Source organism: Schistocerca piceifrons, chromosome 2 (genome assembly GCF_021461385.2).
Source record: "Schistocerca piceifrons isolate TAMUIC-IGC-003096 chromosome 2, iqSchPice1.1, whole genome shotgun sequence".
NCBI lineage: Eukaryota > Metazoa > Arthropoda > Insecta > Orthoptera > Acrididae > Schistocerca > Schistocerca piceifrons.
In genome coordinates, this window is record NC_060139.1 from 1,075,414,444 (window position 1) to 1,075,423,443 (window position 9,000).

General features: G+C 48.9%; 1 pseudogene; it reads right to left on the reverse strand.

Moving 5' to 3' along the window:
- Nucleotides 1-7,746: 7,746 nt before the first annotated feature.
- LOC124778383 lies at nt 7,747-7,864 on the reverse strand (annotated as a pseudogene).
- Nucleotides 7,865-9,000: the final 1,136 nt, after the last annotated feature.

Below are 9,000 nucleotides of genomic sequence, written 5' to 3' on the forward strand. Positions count from 1 at the left end.
TCCCGGAGCTGGTGTCTGCTCGCTGGACTGCCGCAACTCTCTGTCCCCCGGAAAGCGATGCTGACTGCCGCCTTGCTCAACGCTCCCTTCTCGGCCGTGCACAACTCTTCTCTTGTCGCCTCAGAGTGCGGCCGCAATGTCCGTTCTCCCCTGCTGTCCGCCCCAGACTCCCGTACTCGCACTCACTCCCCCGTTAGGACCCCCTCCGACAGGAGGCGCTCGCGATCCCACATAGTGCCAACCTCAACCAGAGGAGTAATCGATAGCGTCTTGCACCCGAGAGCCGCGCCACGGCTCCAAGGCTTTTGGCTTGTTTTTAGCAGTGTCCAGTGCTAGCTTTTCGAAGTGCTCCATGCTTAGGTCGGCTATGCCTGGTGCTAGGGGGGGAGCCCATAGCTACACCATCTATCTGTTCGTAGAACTTGCCACCACTTTTGCAATAGGTGATGGTTAGCACATGGCGGAAGTGCTTGATGATATCCTCTTCAGTGCGTTCTTTGAGTAAAGCCAGGGAGCCTTCGGTTGGTACTCATAAGAATAAGGATGTCATATCGAAGCTGACTAGTAGGTCTTCATTTTCCGGCTGCATGTCCTGTAGTACCTTCTCGAACTCAGTCGCGTTTTTTGCATAGTCTGGACCATAACCCACCAAGGGTTTTAGCATCTGTGATAAATGCTTAGCAGGCTTGGCAGCAGCTCCCTTTTCCGCTCTGGACATGGCGGAAAAACACTAAATGCTATAATGCTGTAACACACAAAACGCCGACATCGACATACATTGTCAGTACTTGCGATCCCGCCCCTCCTCCCCCTGTCTTGAGTCCGCTTCTGCTTGACAATGCCACCAATAACCTCCCAAATAACATAGCATCACTCAGTAAACACAAGAAGAAGACCCGTTAGGAGATTGAAATCCTCCCCAAACCCACCGCCACAACCCAGCTCTCCACCCAATCCAAATTCCTAAAATCCCACTCGCACAAATCCACCTCGCGGCTTTCAAGGAAGGTCCGCAAGGATAGGCACTCTAAGAAAAGGTCCACCACCCTTACCCCAACCATTCCCACACCCTTTGATGAGCCTACGCCCCCGGCAACACCTGTTGTCAACCTGGGATGGAATCAGGAAACCATCGCCCTGGACAGGAACTGCGTAACTGGGCAGGACTCGGAGGGCTTCGTGCTTTTGAAGAAAACCTTTCACCAGCTGAGGCTTCTGGTGGTCCAGGGAGTTGCACCTACACTGAACAGGTTTCAGGCAGTGGCTGATGAGCCAGAGACATCACAAAACACAACACAAACAGAGAAACACGTCACCCACCACCTCCCTCCGATTGTCGCAGAGTTTCCTCAGAATTACGAGGAGCTCTTCGAGTTATTAAAAACAGAAGACGAGGGACGCAGTTTTGATGCCAAAGGTGACCAAATAAAAATAACAGTACGCACACTAGAAGACTACACCACAGTCAAAACACTTTTGAACAACAGAAACATACCCCACTAAACATTTCCCGCAACAAAAACTCTAAACATTAATACTGTAATCAGGGATCTACCAAGACGCTGTCCCGCTGGGAAGTCAAAACAGACTTGACTGCCCAGAGGTACGTCGTCAAGGCGGTGCAGCAAATGGGAAACATGCATAGCAAGTGGCCCCTATTTCAGGCCACTCTGCCTGATATCCTGCAGAACAAACAGGAGATAAAAATGGTCTTAGCTGTGCCTGTCACCACTGAGCCACTGCGCCGCAAAAACAGTGCAGTGTTTCATGTGTCTTGGCCTGAATCATATCACCACACAATGCACCACGGCGATAAGATGCAGAAAGTGTGCCGAGGCCCATGACACAATATCCTGTACACTGAAACACATTGACCCACAAATAATGTAGTGCTGTGTGGCAAACCACACAGTGGGTTACCAAGGTTGTGAGTTCCACAAAAGACATTCACAGCAGGCAAAGGGTGCAAAGGCCACCCCCCACACAAATGCAAACTAAACACCATCAACCCATCCAGTCACAAAGAAACAAAACACTACAAAACAAGGCCTGGGTAAAACTAAGACCAGACACACCAAGGGCAACATCCATGGAAGCGGTTTCTCCTTCGAGAAGCAATGAAAACGTAGCCAAATAGTCACAAAACCAAACACAGTCACAAGAGAAACATTGGGAAACACACAACAACAATCACTAGGTCCACGAGCTCTAGGGAAGCCCACACTTAGTCCACACCCTCGGATCAGTTTTTAGGCATTATGGTGTACACCATGAACCTCATCATGGAAATGATGATGGAACTCATGAATGCCCAGAAGCGGAACACACAGATCCTCGTTGCCCTTCATGTAGCAGTCCAGCAGTCGCTCCGCTCTGTGACTTCCTCAGTAGTTTCGAAACTCAATCATGGATGGTTGACTAAATATCCAAGACCTGACAATGTGCGTCTTTAACGCAGACGACATTGTTAATCAAGAGGAAGAGTTCAGAGAACTCGTGAAGGAGTTCTCCGTCGTCTTATGCATGATGATGGGGAAAACCACCTAAAACCGTGAATAAAAGCGACAGTTCCCAACTACGTAAGCTACCGTAAAGAGAGGCTAACGCAAAATGGAGGAGTGGCCATATAAATAAAAAGAGGGAACCCCCACCACCAAGTATTCTAACGAGCTACCAATAACATCGAAGCAGTGGCGGTAGAAGTAACGACTGCCAACAAACCCCTAACAATTGTTGAAATCTACCAACCCCCACAAGACCAGATATATGTGGGAGACATAACAGCTTTAGGGCAAATTGAACGCAAACTCATAATAGGGGGCGACTTCAATGCCAACCATCCTGATAGGAATTCTAGAGTAACCTCCAGAGCTGGTGCCAAACTGCAACCACTACCGCGCATCCACCACTTCGAAATATGGGGTCAGGTCGAGCCCACACATTTTCCAAAAATTGGAGGCAGGCACAACGTGTTAGACATAGCTCTTGCTAGAAGGATCGTGGGGTTTGTGGCCGCAAGGAAAATCAACAGAATGTCCTCTGAGCACAACCCAGGGATTTTAGAGGTCGATGTGGGAGAATGGGTGGCACTCCCATGGTACCAGACGTCTTACAAACGTACAGACTGGGACCAATCCCGAGAAACTGTTGCCTCTGATAACGCTTGCGGTCCACCACTTACTGCCGAAACAGTAGAACAAGCGCTACAAGACCTAACAGGTACCATCTTGGAGGCAGCAGGAGAAGCCTTGCAACCCCCCCCCCCCCCCCAACAAAGGAATGGCCCGCCACCGCAGATGCAGCTCCCGGAACATCTATTAGCTCAAATTCGCCTTAAGAACATAGTGGCAAAGGAGTGGAAGATCACCAATCACCAGAAATCAGGCCACCAAGAGGCTGCTCAATCGTCTACAGCGAGGTGGCGCTCAGTGAGCACAGAAACGAACAACGACAAAATCGCCTCACAGCTCTCAAAGTGGACGATCACATACTATTGCAAGCAACCAAACAGTACACAAAAAGACGCTCTAGGATGCCCCCACTCCATGGCGAGTGGGGTCTGGCCTACAGCCATGCTGAAAAGGTTAACGCCCTCGCCGACTCCTTCGAGAAACAGTTTCAAGCGGCAGAACCCTAGGATGAAGAGCATGAAGTACTGGTCCATCGTCAGCTGTCTGTCTGCCTCAATGCTGAGGAGGACCCAGAAGATTAACCCACATTTTTCGCCCCAAAGACGTGGCAAAAATAATTAGGTCCCCCCCCTCCAAGAAAGGTGCCTGGACATGACAGCGTCACCAATCAGTTAGTCAAAAGCCTCCCACCTTCGGCGATCACACGCCTCGAGAGCGTCTTCAACGAGATGACTCGTTCCCGTGAGTTCCCAGCTTGCTGGAAACATGCGGAAGTGGTCGCGATACACAAACCAGGAAAAGACTCTCTATTCCCGCAACACTACAGGCCGATTAGCCTCTTGCAAGATCTATGAGCGCCTCCTGCTAATGCCCATACAGGAAAACATTACCAGAGAGCAACTTCTGCCTGCCTTCCAATTCGGATTCCGCCAGAATCCTTCTGCCCCACAAAAAATCATGAGAGTGGTTGAAACAGCCACAGAGGGCTGCAACCACAGAGGCTACTGCGGGATAGTGCTACTTGCTGTAGCCAAAGCCTTCGATACGTATAGTCGCCTTTATGCCACACCAAGTTATACATACAAGGTTTCCCTGGGAGCATAGTCAAATTAATCCAAAGCTATCTCACGAACACAACCTTCTCTGTCAAGGTAGAAACTGCCACCTCCTCCAAAAGGCATATTCGCGCAGGGGTGTCACAGGGATCGGTCCTGGTGCCCATTTTGTACAGTCTGTACACTGCAGACACACCAACGGCCTCCCTGGTGTACACCGCACAGTACGCAGACGACACAGCCTTCTAAATGAGAAATGCAAACAGGGACCTGGTAATCCATAGGTTACAAAGGGTTTTAAATGACACAGAAACTTGGGCCCGTCGCTGGCGCATCACCATCGACTCTGAAAAGACGCAGGCTATGCTGATTCCCCCAAGGCTCGTAAGCACAAACCTCCTCGTCGCCGCCACCCCCCCGTCCTCCTCCTCCTCCTCCACCTTCACATAAACGGAACCCAACTCCCCTGGCGCAGAACTGCCAAGAACCTTGGCGTTCAACCAGCTCCCTTACCTGCTCTGTAGGAGTGAACGTTTATTTGGCCCTGATCCGGCCAGTAATGGAATATGCATACCCTGTCTGGGGATACGCGGCGAAGCAGCCCCTGGATAAACTCCAGAGGCTGCAGAACGGGGCCCTAAGGAGGGCACTGCATCTCCCTCTCCGATTCCCTACCTATGATCTACACGCCGCAGCTGAAATCCCACTCCTGAGATAGAGTTTCCGAGATCTGGCAAGGGCCTTCTATGAAGGCTCTTCCAGATCAGGAAACGTCCTCATCCACTCCCTAGGTCGATATGACTTGTCCCACCATAAGCACAAACGCCCAATGACGATCTTCGACGATTAAGTCGAAGAGAAAATCCCAATATCCAATTCCAAATCCTGCTGCCTCCCACATACTACCAAACATCTCACCAACCTCAGGCAAGTACCAGACACATACAGAACATTCATCACATTTCACAGACACCAAACAAACACAGATAAAATCACACACTAGTACACAGAGGAGTAAAAGCCGAAAGGCTACAAACTCCACCACACACTTCCCCAAAGAGGGCAAAGTATAAGATGAGAGTGAGTGAAGAGAGATATCAGCCCGCGACCGACGATATCCCGACACTTCGCCTGAAGGTGATGGAGATGCATTCCATCCAAACTTTGCTACGAGACGACGACGTTACTCGGCTGACAACCCTTGAAGATTTCATATAAGTCCCTTTACCTGTCTATCTATATGATTTAACGAACCATGAAATTTTGAATAACTAGACCTAGCATCCTCATTTGAGGACACTGTTTAGAAATTGCTGTTTTGAATAATAAAGAAATAAAACCTTAAATATTGTTAATCCATTATGAAAGGAAATTTTATAAATAATTAATGGACTTAAAAATTTGTATTAAAGGCAGCATTAACATTAAATAAATGCTGCACACTGAACAGGAACAAACTAACTTCAACAGACACTTATGATGAACTGCAGTAATTTTTCACTCTGCATTCTGTTAGCTTAGTCCCCGTTGCTTCACTCACACAGACTTTTTTGTTTTTACATTTTTCACAAACTGCAACGGCTTCTAAGATTTTCACGCTGATTAAGTACAGAGAAGCATGGTGTTTTCCGAATGTATTTCTAATCAAAATCTGATTTTGGTAGCTGTAGACTACGGTTTTTTTAACTATGTTTCTTGTGATCTTGTGGTGACATATCCATAGAAAGCTGCATCTCATAATACATAGCTATTTACACAGATTCTGTTTTAAAATTATTGTAATGTAACGAAACATTTTCTTAAAAATTTTGATTCCCTATTTCACCCCCTTAGGTGTCGAATTTACAAAAACTACACTCCTGGAAATTGAAATAAGAACACCGTGAATTCATTGTCCCAGGAAGGAGAAACTTTATTGACACATTCCTGGGGTCAGATACATCACATGATCACACTGACAGAACCACAGGCACATAGACACAGGCAACAGAGCATGCACAATGTCGGCACTAGTACAGTGTATATCCACCTTTCGCAGCAATGCAGGCTGCTATTCTCCCATGGAGACGATCGTAGAGATGCTGGATGTAGTCCTGTGGAACGGCTTGCCATGCCATTTCCACCTGGCGCCTCAGTTGGACCAGCGTTCGTGCTGGACGTGCAGACCACGTGAGACGACGCTTCATCCAGTCCCAAACATGCTCAATGGGGGACAGATCCGGAGATCTTGCTGGCCAGGGTAGTTCACTTACACCTTCTAGAGCACGTTGGGTGGCACGGGATACATGCGGACGTGCATTGTCCTGTTGGAACAGCAAGTTCCCTTGCCGGTCTAGGAATGGTAGGACGATGGGTCCGATGACGGTTTTGATGTACCGTGCACTATTCAGTGTCCCCTCGACGATCACCAGTGGTGTACGGCCAGTGTAGGAGATCGCTCCCCACACCATGATGCCGGGTGTTGGCCCTGTGTGCCTCGGTCGTATGCAGTCCTGATTGTGGCGCTCACCTGCACGGCGCCAAACACGCATACGACCATCATTGGCACCAAGGCAGAAGCGACTCTCATCGCTGAAGACGACACGTCTCCATTCGTCCCTCCATTCACGCCTGTCGCGACACCACTGGAGGCGGGCTGCACGATGTTGGGGCGTGAGCGGAAGACGGCCTAACGGTGTGCGGGACCGTAGCCCAGCTTCATGGAGACGGTTGCGAATGGTCCTCGCCGATACCCCAGGAGCAACAGTGTCCCTAATTTTCTGGGAAGTGGCGGTGTGGTCCCCTACGGCACTGCGTAGGATCCTACGGTCTTGGCGTGCATCCGTGGTTCGCTGCGGTTCGGTCCCAGGTCGACGGGCACGTGCACCTTCCGCCGACCACTGGCAACAACATCGATGTACTGTGGAGACCTCACGCCCCACGTGTTGAGCAATTCGGCGGTACGTCCACCCGGCCTCCCGCATGCCCACTATACGCCCTCGCTCAAAGTTCGTCAACTGCACATACGGTTCACGTCCACGCTGTCGCGGCATGCTACCAGTGTTAAAGACTGCGATGGAGCTCCGTATGCCACGGCAAACTGGCTGACACTGACGGCGGCGGTGCACAAATGCTGCGCAGCTAGCGCCATTCGACGGCCAACACCGCGGTTCCTGGTGTGTCCGCTGTGCCGTGCGTGTGATCATTGCTTGTACAGCCCTCTCGCAGTGTCCGGAGCAAGTATGGTGGGTCTGACACACCGGTGTCAATGTGTTCTTTTTTCCATTTCCAGGAGTGTATAAAACATGTATTTCTTAATTTATGACAAAGAAGCCAAAGGTCCATAGATTTAGCATTGGAAATGCTTTCATAATGAAAAAGCACTCCGTCTTCAGGCCACGAGTGGCCTATTGGGACCATCCGACCGCCGTGTCATCCTCAGCGGAGGATGCGGACAGGAGGGGCGTGGGGTCAGCACGCCACTCTCCTGGTCGTTATGATGGTATTCTTGACAGAAGCCGCTACTATTCGGTCGAGTAGCTCCTCAATTGGCATCACGAGGCTGAATGCACCACGAAAAATGGCAACAGCGCATGGCCCCGTGGATGGTCACCCATCCAAGTGCCGACCACGCCTGACAGCGCTTAACTTCAGTGGTCTCACGGGAACCGGTGTATCCACCGCGGCAAGGCCGTTGCCTTCCATAATGAAATAATTTCATAAAACTTTTTATTTCGTATTTCACTCCTTTATGGTCTCGAGTTTCCGAAAACAATGAAACGCATACTTCTTAAATTTCCAACGCTAAAGTGAAATACTAGTTTTCATAAATATACCTTTAAAAATACTTAAGTAGTTCCTTAACAACGATTTATTTTCAAGAAAACTTTCACCCACTAGTTTGCCCCTTACGGGCTGGATTTACATATGTGCTGAAGTGTGTGATTTCTGTGTCAGACAAAAAAGAACACAAACAGATTTTCGTTGTTCTAGCGTCAAAATTGTCTTAACCGTGACATGTTTTCAAGCAGCCTTTCATCCCCTTCATCTCACCCTTTTAGGAGTGGTGTTTAGAACGGTCTTTCCCTAAATGATATCTACAATGAAAGATCATCATTCCTCCAGATTTCAAGTTTCTGTCCTCAGCAGTTTGGGCTGGGTGATGACGAGTCAATCGCCCAAGACGCTACCTTTACGTACAAAGATCAGTACACCATTCCACTGCTGGTAGCGACCACGATCATAAACGAGATGTAGGACCACCGTGCTCTGACTTTGTTAAAAGTGTTTCAGTTTTAATCCTTTATTGATATGCCGTAATATTTCATGAACTTTTATAGCACTGGTAAGTTACCACACGAGATACTGCAGTGGTTGGCACACTAGACTCACACTCCGGAGGACGACAGTAAACCACGTACGGCCATCCTGATTTAGGTTTCCCATGATTTCCCTATGTCGCTCAAGGCAAATGCGAAAATGATTCCTATGAAAGAGACTGCCTGATTTTCTTCCATATCCTTCCTTAATCAATGTTTGTGATCCGTCCATAACGATCCCGAAGTCGACAGGCCGTTAAAGACCAACCTATTCTCTTCCTTTCCTTTGGTAGGTTCTTCCCACTCGTGCTACCAGTAACTAACTTTTGTGTTGTATGCTGCCTACGTCTGCGTTTCTGTAACCTATGATTTCATAGATGCTCTTCATGTCTGTCGCAGTAATCAGTACCAGACAGTCCCATATCTCACACTTACAGCTGCTGCACATATATCGGTGATCGGTAGCTACTCAGGTACACGTCAAATGTCGAGCCTGTCACTGACTCCATTCCGTGC